The sequence below is a fragment of the Protopterus annectens genome, chromosome 3.part0 (assembly GCF_019279795.1).
Source record: "Protopterus annectens isolate FY-2018-M chromosome 3.part0, PAN1.0, whole genome shotgun sequence".
Classification (NCBI taxonomy): domain Eukaryota; kingdom Metazoa; phylum Chordata; order Ceratodontiformes; family Protopteridae; genus Protopterus; species Protopterus annectens.
The window spans coordinates 1,291,206,900-1,291,219,723 of NC_056731.1; positions in this window are offsets into that span (position 1 = coordinate 1,291,206,900).

The window sequence follows — 12,824 nt, forward strand, 5'->3', positions numbered from 1 at the left end:
TGCTTCTAGCGTTGAAGTGTATTTACTCTCACAAACTATCTGTTTTATTAAGAATAAGTGAGTTGTCAGTGTACATAAGGCTATAGTTGCAATGCCTCAGAATACCCATCTCAACCAGACTGGCCACAGAGAGGGTGAGGAAGTGCATAGCCATGGCTACTGATCTTCTAGGGAGGAGTGAGGGAAATTCAAATACTGAATATGTCAATAAGACAAGGAACTTCATGAACAACACTTAACTATGCAGAAACTAGATGCTCTGTTTGTTAAAAAAATCTGTTTAGGCAATAATGCCACAAGAGTGTAGACCATAAACCTTCTTAATGTGAAATAACTGTTTTGAAACCCAAGTGCTTAAACCAACACTAAAATACTTTAAGAATAACATAACCAATAAGCCTTCTACCAGCAATTCTTAACTCAGAAGGACGTAGGCTCTCCTCTCCTGCCACAAGTGTGTAGATCACAAACCTTCCTAATGTAAAATTACTGGTTTGGAGCCCAAGTTCTTAAACTCTAAGAGGCTTAGAATAACAATTGCAATGTAGTCAAGCTAATAACAAGCAGTAATAAATGCAACAGATTAAATGCAACAGAACACTTTAAGAATGTGCAGCAAAAGCTAAATAAAGTTAGAAGAAACAGAAATATAGTAAAGTCAGCTGAATAAGGTGCATTTTTTTAGTAAGTGGGAAAGCAGAAAACAGAAGATAATTCAGGTTGAAAAAGACAGGGGCAGGGCCTTCCCAGCTGATATTTCAGTGCTGTGTAGAATGAGCTGTTGAAATAAGACTGGGAGGCATGTCCAAAATCAAGTTTATAGTAGGGGCGAGCAACTCAAACGCCACCAACTTTAAAAGTACAACAGCAGCATGGTGGATAAGTAGGACAAATCAAATGCAGACAGAGATCAGCAATAGTCAGGCAGAGAACAGCAAGTCAACAAGCACTGCAGCTAAATAAAGATGCCACTAAATATCTGTAGTTAAATGAGGAATGTTACTGCTCTGCTCCTCCAAGTAATTAGCTGGATTTTCTTCACTATCTGCAAACAATTATTTTCTAACTGACCCTAGCCAAGACCTCTTAAAACTCCAAAAGAAACAAAAAACTTAAAACAAAAAGCAATATAAGAAAAAGATTAAAAAATAGAAGAAACCAAATCTTATATAAATAACTTCAATCCAAAATCAAATGCAGAGATCAAGCAATAGTCAGGCAGAGAACAACAATTCAAACAAGCACTACAGCTAAAATACACTAACTTAAAATATGTGCCTCAAAACAGCAGGGCTATTTGTAATAAAAATATATATTTACATCACTCTTTACAGCAAGCTCAGAGACAACTATAGATATCTAAGTAATACATGTATTAATAAAATATATTGACTTGGCCTTATGGAATCTGATGGAATCTGTAAATTTTCTAAAAAAAAAAAAATAATAAAATAAAGACGACGGACAGTTGAGGCCATATTGCTATAGATAACATTTACTAACAATGGGTTCTGGAGTTGTGTGGGAAACACAAGCAATGTCCACTCCCAATGAAAGTGGGAGAAAGAAAAGAAGATGTGAGGTATGGTGAAGAAGAGGGACAAACAAGAATAATGTTGGAATAGGAAAATCGATGGGAAAGTTAGAGGGGCATGGGCAATTTTTTTCTGGTAGGAGTAGGCCCCATTTTTTTTAAGAATAGTAGGAAAGGTGAACATTGGGGAAGAGGAGGAGAAGGTCATTATAGTAGGTATACTCACAGAACAAAAAGCACAACACAAGACAGACAAAGATTGGAAAAAAAAGAATAAGGACAGGTAAGTTCCATGGGCAGCACACTGTACAACAGAGGCGATGGAAAGCTGACAAACAGGGTGGGAATACCTACCAGTCATGGAGGAATGCAGAAAAAAACATCTACCTATGCACTATCACATAACAACATGTCACAAACTGTGTGACAGTTGTACCTGGATGTGTATGACCAATGGTAGATGTCTGTTCCAGGGTAATGAAATAGGATCACAGTACACATTAGATAAATATACATATATCCAATTAGTTTGTGAGCAGTGCTGGTGTAAGCTAAACATCATCACAGATGAGCCAGTGCAGATGTAACAATGGTAGTTAACTGCAGCAGAGGACAGAACCAAATCTATCACCATGCATGTGAAAGGCAAACAGCCAAGCACTGTGCCACTCAGAAGTACTGCAGAAGAGCAACAAATGATGCCACACTGAAGTAGGTGTACACGACTCAAACAAATGTGTAACGGAATGTGTATATGTCACATACATATGCCATGTCAAATGCAACACGCAAGTGTAGAAGTGTATGTTTGTCAATTAGGGCAGTAAATGGAATGTTCTTGAAATCATGGTCGATACACATACATACACCAATTACATGTAATAATATGTTCAGAAATGTAACCGTACAGCATAATAAATATAGAAGGTTGTGCACATAGATGTGATAAAGCAGTGGCCTTGAACTTGCTTGTCATTGACTTCAGATTACAAAATGTCTATGGGTCCTATTCTCAGTAAAGATTAATTGCAAACTGCAACAGGAATGAAAAGAAAAACAAATGCCTGTCATGCAGAACAGTCCGATGAATATCATAGTACAACACAATATGATTATTATGATAATTTGCACATGGACTGACCAATGTCCATTATGGACAGAGTTACCTATAGCCCTATATGTTCTATTTATAAAAAGGATGTAGTATTCTTTTCTGATCATGTCTATATGCTTCGACAAAACCACTTGGGTCATTATCTTTCTAAGAATGTGTGAATGCTCACATCAACAGATTGTACTGTTTGCATTCAATGATTTATATAAATAGTCTCAAAGTGTCATTGTTACAATGAGGAGAAAGTAATATGACAATATTGTGGTCAATAAGCAGCCATCTGAGAAAGGCAGCATGACAGCTGACTGACCACACATCTATATAATGTGTACAACACTAAAAGCAATCTGATATGTTCAGTCAAGACATATCTTGACATATGAGCATCTTATATATCTGTTACTTAACAGTGATGTTTATGAAGCTGGAAATTGATGGTGTAATGATGAATGTTGTTAGTGCATATGCTCCACAAGTTGGATGTGCAATGGATGAGAAAGAAAATTTTTGGAGTGAGTTGGATGAAGTGGTGATGACTGTACCCAAGGGTGAGAGACTGGTGATTAGAGCAGATTTCAAAGGGCATGTTGGTGAAGGGAACAGAGGGGATGAGGAAGTGATGGGTAGGTATGGTGTTAAACAAAGGAATGCAGAAGGTCAGATGGTAGTGGATTTTGTGATAAGGATGGAGATGGCTGTGGTGAATACGTATTTTAACAAGAGGGAGAAGCATAGGGTGACATACAAGAGTGGAGGAAGATGCATACAGGTGGATTATATCTTATGTAGAAGGGCCAGTCTGAAGGAGATTGGAGACTGTAAAGTGGTGGCAGGGGAAATTGTAGTTAGACAGCATAGGATGGTGGTTTGTAGGATGACATTGGTGATCAAGAAGAGGAAGATGAGTGTGAGGGCAGCACCAAGGATCAAATGGTGGAAACTGAACAAGGGTAATTGTGAGGTGATGTTCAGGGAAGAGTTAAGACAGGCACTGGGTGGCAGTGAAGTTACCAAATAGCTGGGTAACTACAGCAGAGCTAGTAAGGGAGACTGCTAGAAAGGTACTTGGTATGACATCTGGACAAAGGAAGGATGACGAGGAGACATGGTGGTGGAATGAGGAAGTACAGGAGAGTATACAGAGAAAGAGGGTGGCAAAGAAGAAGTGGGATTGTCAGAGAGATGAAAAAAGTAGACAGGAGTATAAGGAGATGAGGTGCATGGCAAAGAGAGAGGTGGTGATGGCTAATGATAAGGCATATGAAGAGTTGTATGAAAGGTTGGACACTAAGGAGGGAGAAAAAGACCTGTACCTGATTGACTAGACAGAGGGACCGAGCTAGGAAAGATGTGCATCAGGTAAAGGTGATAAAGGATAATGAAGGAAACATACTCACAAGCAAGGAGAGTGTATTGAGCAGATGGAAAGAGTACTTTAAGGGGTTGATGAATTTAGAGAATGAGAGGGAGAGAATGTTGGGTGATGTGCGGATAGTGAATCATGAAGTGCAGTGGATTAGTAAGGAGGAAGTAAGGATAGCTACGAAGAGGATGAAGAATGGAAAGGCTGTTGGTCCAGATGACATACCTGTGGAAGCATGGAGGTGTTTAGGTGAAATGGCAGTGGAGTTTTTAATCAGATTGTTTAATGAAATCTTGGAAAGTGAGAGGATGCCTGAGGAATGGAGAAGAAGTGTTTTGGTACCGATTTTTAAGAATAAGGGTGATGTGCAGAGCTGTAGTAATTACAGAGGGATTACATTTATCAGTCACAGCATGAAGTTATGGGAAAGAGTAGTGGAAGTTAGGTTAAGAAGGGAGGTGATGATTAGTGATCAGCAGTATGGTTTCATGCTGGGAAAGAGCACTACTGATCTGATGTTTGCTCTGAGAGTGTTGATGGAGAAGTACAGAGAAGGTCAGAAGGAGTTGCATTGTGTTTTTGTAGACTTAGAGAAAGCATATGACAGGGTTCCTAGAGAGGAGTTGTGGTATTGTATGAGGGAGTCGGGAGTGGCAGAGAAGTATGTAAGAATGGTACAGGATATGTACGAGGGTAGTGTGACAGTGGTGAGGACTGCAGTGGGAGTGACAGATCCGTTTAAGGTGGAGGTGGGATTACATCAAGGATCATCTCTGAGCCCTTTCTTATTTGCAGTGGTGATGGACAGGTTGACAGACGAGATCAGACATGAGTCCCCGTGGACTATGATGTTTGCAGATGACATTGTGATCTGTAGTGAGAGTAGGAAACAGGTGGATGAGACCCTGGAGAGATAGAGATATGCTCTAGTGAGAAAAGGAATGAAGGTCAGCAGGACTAAGACAGAATATATGTGTGTGAATAAGAGGAGGATAGAGGAATGGTGAGGATGCAAGGAGTAGATGTGGTGAAGGTGGATGAGTTTAAATACTTGGGATCAATAGTTCAGAGGAATGGTGAGTGTGGAAGAGAGGTGAAGAAGAGAGTACAGACAGGATGGAGTGGGTGGAGAAGAGTGTCAGAAGTGATTTGTGACATACGAGTACCAGTAAGAGTAAAAGGGAAGGTCTACAAGAGGGTAGTGAGACGAGCTATGTTATATGGGTTGGAGACAGTGATGTTGACAAAAAGGCAGGAGTTTGACATGGATGTGGCAGAGTTAAAGATGTTAAGATTTGCACTGGGTGTGACGAGGGTGGACAGGATTAGGAATAAGTATATGAGATGGTCAGCCCAGGTTGGAAGGTTTGGAGAAAAAGCCAGAGAGGCAAGATTACATTGGTTTGGACATGTGCTGTGGAGGGATGCTGAGTATATTGGAAAAAAGATGCTAAGGATGAAGCTACTAGGTAGCAGGAAAAGAGGAAGGCCTAAGATAAGGTTTATGGATGTGGTGAGAGAGGACATGCAGCTGGCTGGTGTGACAGAGCAAGATGCAGAGGACAGGAAGAAATGGAAACAGATGATCTGCTGTGGTGACCCCTAATGGGAACAGCAAAAAGAAGATGGTGATGATGATTAGTTATGCATGATGCAAATGTTACTTAAATGTGGGTGCACATTAGGTGCACTTTGACTTTGTGATTTGGAGAGAGAGGTACACTGGCAATTGGTAGCATTTCTGTTTTGGTGATTAGTAAATCTCTTAAAGTTAGTAAGGCACATGTTTAAATTATTTTTTACTCAAAATGTTATCTTTAACAGAAGTTGTTATAAGTTACTGGAGTGATGTCTTGAATTTTATGCATACAGTTGTTATTTTAAATACTTGATTTCAGTCCCATATGCACTTTTACTGACAGACTTCCATTGCAGATGTTAACAGTATATAATGGCTAATTTATGGATCATCTGCAATTCTTGCTGGTAATTCTGTGCATTCTGTTGTGTAACTATAGAAACCTAGGGATTCCAACACTCTCCATATCTAGTATGTGATGTTGATACTATCGATATTTCTTAATTCATGTCTTCTATCAAAACTGTTAAAAACATGTGCTGCTGCTGTTACAGATATGTCTTCATTGATGCTTCTTAACAAAGCTATTATCAGTATTGGCTCAATTTACTAAGGATCCATACTATCTGTGTTTGCTATAGATCCAGAGGTTTGCTGACGCTTTCCGCAAGTTCTTCAGATTATTACTTGTTGAAGTATTTGAATGTGACATGCAAGCAGACACCTGTGGCATAATGCTGTTGTGTTTGGACCTCCATTCAATGTATATGTATTGCCAGGGGTAGTAATCCCACTCACAAACTGTAAAGATATTACAAGTCATGTTGATTTTACCAATGCTATAATGAAGGCATTGTTGTTACCTGTAATAAGTCATGTTAGTATTTATCACAGACAGTGTTAGACAGAAATGTTCATTGCACAGGATTGCATGCTATTTACATTGACATATATTATTCACAGAATGAAATGCATAAATGGGCTCAAACATGAAGATTATCATGCGTGTATCACTGTCTTTCAGATGGCCAATCATCCTAGGGGCGACAACCTCTATCCCCAAGAAAATGACATCATCATTGATGCTCTCCACCGACTTGGAAGGAGATGACTATGCCGTTCAGGTGATACTGTTTGGAGAAATTAAATTGGGATGGACCTCACCAACATGACCAATGTAGGTGAAGGCCATAACCTATCCTGTGAAGCCTGTAGATTATGTTGCTTTGACATGATCCTTTGTGCAGCCAACAGAGTGACACATTATGAGAGACAGAGGGATACCAGAGGTGGTGGACCACCACTGACCACTCAATGACTTCACAATATTTCTGGCCTTACTGCATACAGCAAGACAGGACAGACACATCCCTGTTGGTGGAATTAAAGCTAGAGTTCCAGGACAAACATATATATCTTTCCTTCCATTTCAGCACTCGGTATTGAGCCAATCACTGTATATTGCTGTAGCATGCATATGAATGTATTGCTGTTTTTGCTTTACAGTAGCGGAGTTGAGCCATGCACACACATCAACACAGTATAAGGATGATGAATGTAAGTCTAATGACACGTATTAATACAACTGAAGGACAGACAGAGCAGTCCAAACAACATTTGTAATGTTGTTTGCATTAATATTCACAGGTCCATTTACTTCGGGACTAAACCGCAACCTTATTTCATGTCATTGCTGTTTACTACTATATTGTTTTTCCCTACCATTGTACACTATAGGTACATCCAGTGAAGGGAAAAGACATGCATTTTCAAGTGGAGATAGACCAGGTATGTTTCAAAAATATTGCCATAGCTTTCGACAATGTGTAGCATACCTGATACCTTGCAAATACAGGCCCATCTGGTGTACAGTTAAAACATCCATCACATGAGTATTTGCAGTCCATGTTACTGTTTTGTATATGTGATGCTGTCAGTGTTACATTTGCTAAATACATGATTGTGCTGTCTACAGGAGTCTGTCAGTGGTAGCTGTTAACTATGTTTCATACCTGTCCTTATTGTTAATCCTGTTGTTGTCCTCCATTAATAGTGTCCTTCTTCCAATTCCTAGGCCAGTCTGCATGAACTTCATTGAGTCCACATATGAGTTGTATGTGTATGTCACACCTTCTGTATGTTTTAACTGTATTAACCTGGTTCATTGTGTCAATGATGTGATCACTGCTGCATTTTTGTCCTACACTAGTTGATGTTGATCCCTCTTCAGCACCACCATCATCCCATGAGTTGTTTCCAAGAGTGTGTTTTTTATTCATCTCTTATGTCATGTATGTTGGCCAGGTAAACAGATTATATACTTAATTTATATAGATTTTTGTGAAACATACATGCAGTAGACTGTAGGTAATGTCATTATTATTTGTAACATTGCATTGAAATATACATGCCATATGTCTTTGATATCCATCATGTGATTTAGGCACATGTCCTTATCTTTGTCTTTGTATCTTGTAGCACATCTACTAGCTGTATCATTCAGAAGCCCCAATGATCATGGTATTGTTCATGATGTGTCTCAGTATGGTCATATGGCCCAGGGCGCAGAGGACTTTGAGTTGTTTGGAGAGTCCATCCATGAGGTTGGCAGTGATGTTACAGCAGATGTAGCCTCAGATCTGGAGGTCCATTTGTCTAGCCATTCAGAGGATGCTGCCACAGTGGATGTTGATCAGGGCAAGGCTGTTGACCAACAAATCACAGCTGAGAGTACTGTTGCTGGCAGTTCCACACAAGAATTAGAAACAGGGCAATGTGGTAGACATAAGTGAGCAGATGCTGTGCGTGCCCAGATGTCAGAGGGTTCCTGCCTTCTGCTGTAAGTGAATGAACAGCAATGGCATCGCTCAGACACCCATACACTTGCTCATGCCACAGATCACGTGGCACATCAGCTGCTTGTCATGCATGAAGGACACGAGCACAGATACAGTGAGATTATTGCTGCATTGGCCATTTAGAATGAGAGACTGTTAGCTGTGGCACAGTCAGTGAAAAGCCTTGCTTCTACAGTACTGTGGCAGTGTCATACTACCAGCAGGGTTCTGCCTTCCCTGAATGTGCTCAGCAGATTGCAACCTAGGAGAGTCAGACTGTCTGTCTATAGAACCACCATTGTCCATCGAGAATCACTGTCTGTCATCCAACCTGCACTGAATTCAACTGCTAGCCAATCTGCTGTGATCCAACCACTCACAAGGCCTTCAACTCACAGTCATGCTCCCTCATATCAGCATGGTATTTTTTCCCCATCCTTCTCCTTTGCGTAGCAACCAGGGCAAGATGTATCTGTATATGGTCAGAGTAGAGAAGACTGTGGTGTGAGACATCAATGAAGTTGCCCTTGACTGCTTTACAATGTGTCCCACAGTGTAGTACACATAGCTGGCTCATACTATTGAAATACCACTGTACTGTGATATGTGTCTTCTGAAATAAAAAAAATCTGCATTATGTTCTGCATGATTTCTCTTTTCCATGTTGCTATATTGTAGAGATATGTATGTGTAACACTGATGTGCTGCTTATTGTTTCAATACAATGATACAACAATCTGAGTGCATATGCATACCTGTGTCAATTGTGCCGTGAGTTGATGATCCCTGTTGTGACACATTTGCATATGTTCATGTTCAAATATGTTATGGTTATGGTCTTATGGCTAATGCTCAGTGTGTACATCTAGTGGGTTCTTGCCATTCATATCTCTCAACTGTCCAGATTTTCTCAGAATGTTCAGATTTTTTACTCATATTTTTGATCTGTTCCTCATAAAATCTGTGGTTTTCTAACAAATTGTTGAGCATTCACGTCACTTAATAATGACATCAGTTGGAATTTCAGACTTCATATCATTCAGAAAATGCATATTAACACAAAACCTTTTATTCTAACAACCTTTTAAGTTTCTATGATTAACATTTAAAATCAGTCCCTTATTTTGGGCCTTTGTTCCCCCATTCATTTTGGCTTTGTCTAGATTTCTTGTCCTGTGAAGTTTTGCCATTTGATGCACTCTGTCCTGCTGTGGTGGTGCAGCACCTAAACATCAGTGTTCAGTCTGTGTACTCATGTACACGTGGCTTGTAATGACTCAAAGATTTGAGTCAGAAGCTGCTGTGTTGCCTGGGCCTATACTTGTGGTCACATCCTACATTGCCTATGCCTGTAACCTCTGTCTCTTCTATCTCCTATATCCTTCTGCTCATCCTCCAAATCTGGAATCTCCTCTTCAGACATTTAGGGTTCTTGGGGTAGTTACCCACTCCTGCAGCTGGAATAATGCCATGTGCTCTGGTTAGTGTGCTGTGCAGCATGGCACACACAGTTATCATCTGTGGTGCTTTTTCAAATGTGTATTGTAGTGCACCGCCAATGTTGTCTAGACATATAAACCTAGCTTTCAGTACACTAAATACATGCTCTGCGGTGTTTGTGGTTGTTGTGTGCACTGTGTTGCAGACCTCCTGTGCAAGGTTTAGTGGTTCACTGTACTGGGTCATTAGCTACAAGTGGATAACCACAGTCACCTATTGTGAAGAAAAATACTTTTGGTCATAAAGGATATTGTTAAGAGGGGTATTCTTAAATTTCATCCTAACTGTGTTCCTGTACTTACCTAGTAGCAATCCCTCAGATATTTTACCTTGCTGGAATGCAGCCCTGAGTCCACTTTGCCTCCAAATGGCAGCATCATGGACACTTCCTGGGTATGTTGCTTTGATGTTTATTATGCTGCCATCTGCTGCAGACACAACTTTGCAGCTGACGGATGGCCATCCCTTTTTGTTTATGTACTGGTCTGCTTCAAGATGTACTGGTGTCTTGATTTGTATGTGTGTGCAATCTATTCCATGGAGTACAATGTGGGAAGTTTGCAATGGTATATAACTGGTGCATTACAGTTCTCTGCTCCATTGGGGTATTTGGAAAGTGTTTGTAGTCATTCACCTTGGTGCACATTGATTCCAGGAGTTTTGCCAAGATATGACTAATAGCTGTTTGTTATACTCCCACAGCAACCCCCCATGTGTCTCTGAAATGTCCCGGATGGAAGTTCACTCAGGCTGAAATACACTTTGGTTTCAAGTGGAATGGGATTTCCTCACAGGGTCTGCACAGTCATTTGTGAGGTACACATATTGTAGACAGCCTGCACCAATTTTCTGTCTAGATGGTATATGTCAATTATTTGCTGATCTGACAACTGGTTTTGTTGCACCCTTGCACTGATTCTAGCTGGTTGCCTTCTAGGACAGACAGCCACAGACTCATTAATGGCTTTTATCACTGCAGCTTGTTACAGTATGTTAACAGCAGGTTGCATTTTTAGATTTTTTTTTTAGGTTTTGATGTTTTGCAATGAATTTCACCATAATCCATAGTATTTGTTTGAATTCCTTGGGGTCCATAAAGTATGTGTCAAGGATTTCAGAAACAGAGAAAGCTTGGTTGTTTGTTACATTTTGAGTTACGTTGCATGCACACAATGTGTTTTGGAATCGGACCTGCGTGGGCAGAATCCCTAATTATCCTATGCTGAATACCTAAGTACTCTGCCTGCCTTCGGTGTGTCTTTTGGAATTGTGCCCGGACCACAGCAGGTGCATTAAAGTCTGCCTTTGGTGTGTTGCACTGTCCTCAAATAGCTTCTGCAAACTTTACAGAATCCAGACCCTTGTGTTTGAATCCCAAAAGAAAGCTAATATTATCCTTCTAATTCTATGATCTGAAAGTGCTTAGGCAAATGGCTTTGTCTGTATTTGCGATTTTGCACTGTTCTTAATATTGCTTTGCATATAAAGATATTTGTTAACATTATAACACATCAAAATGAACCTTAGTTCTTTGAAATGAGTATAGCAATACGTCTAAAAATCACATTTTTATGGTATACTTGTTCTCATGAATAAAAGCTATAAACATATTAGATGCAGCTGAATTCTTTAAAATTCTTTCTAGTTTCTGCACTCAGCATTCACCCAATTATTCACTGGTTTGATGCAACTTTAAGAGGAAATTAATTTCCAAAAATTGAAATACAGTTTATCATCTAATACCAGTACATCCAGATTCAAGCATAAAATCCTGTCATGTTCCTTCTCCCTTAATATAGTAAGATGCAATGAAATGAAAGAAGGCCTATCTGATATAGTTCAAATTTAGGCCATTAAATAATCATCCATATTCATGTCCTGAATATTACTATATGCATCTGGTGAACTTTTGTTCTGGTATTCATAGATACAGTGTGCAGATGAGGGCAAACCATCTGCAAATGATATCTCATATGTTGCCATTCTGGATTGCGATTCATAGGCGTGAAATCATGATCCATACTGGCAGTGTGCATTACTCTTCTGTATATTATGAATTATACTCCAGAGTGCATTTTATGCAGTGATGCACAAAGTGTTTCTGTGCCCAGATCATTCGCTCCCTCCTTCACATCAACCAGACTGCTAGTATTGCACCATACTATGCTGTGTGTGTGCACACAGTAGTCCATTATTGTGTTTTGCTCTACTACACTGCCTAACTGTGATTAATAAGAAGGGATTTGGTGTATGCTCTTACATTTGTAGGAGATTGACAGTGTCACTATGTTGGGATGGGAGATGGCTGGCCAAGGTAGTAGTCTGCACTACAGGGGACCCTATTGTCTGTAGGGACATCCCTGCCATGTAATGAAGGAGTTGGGTGCTTTGATTTTTGTGATAGCTCTAATATGTTGCATAGCAATGTCTGCTGAGCAGTAAATTAGCAGTAACAGAGATCTGTGTACATTGAGATAGGCATCACCACTGCATTGCACACAACCACTGTCATATAGATAACATTGTTGCGACCAGACAGTATGCGAGTGAGTCTTCCCAAATCATGCATGATTAGGAAGCATTTTTTTATGTAAGTACTGCATGCATGAAGGCTTACACAATGGGGCAAGATGGCATATCGTGTCACATTGAGTTTAACACTTTGTGAAATACTCAGAGCTTTGGCGCACAGGTATGCTGCATACAAGCCCTGATGTACTGCATAACAATGATAAGGCATAGGGTTCCCAGTTATTAAGGGAGGGCATTATTTCATGTAAATATCCTCCAGTCCCCACTGAATTGCATATTAATAATAGCTCGCATAACCTTCAGCCTCAAACACGTGTTAGTCTAGAGGTAGTGACAAGCACATCAAATGTGGGAAGTTCTGGGTT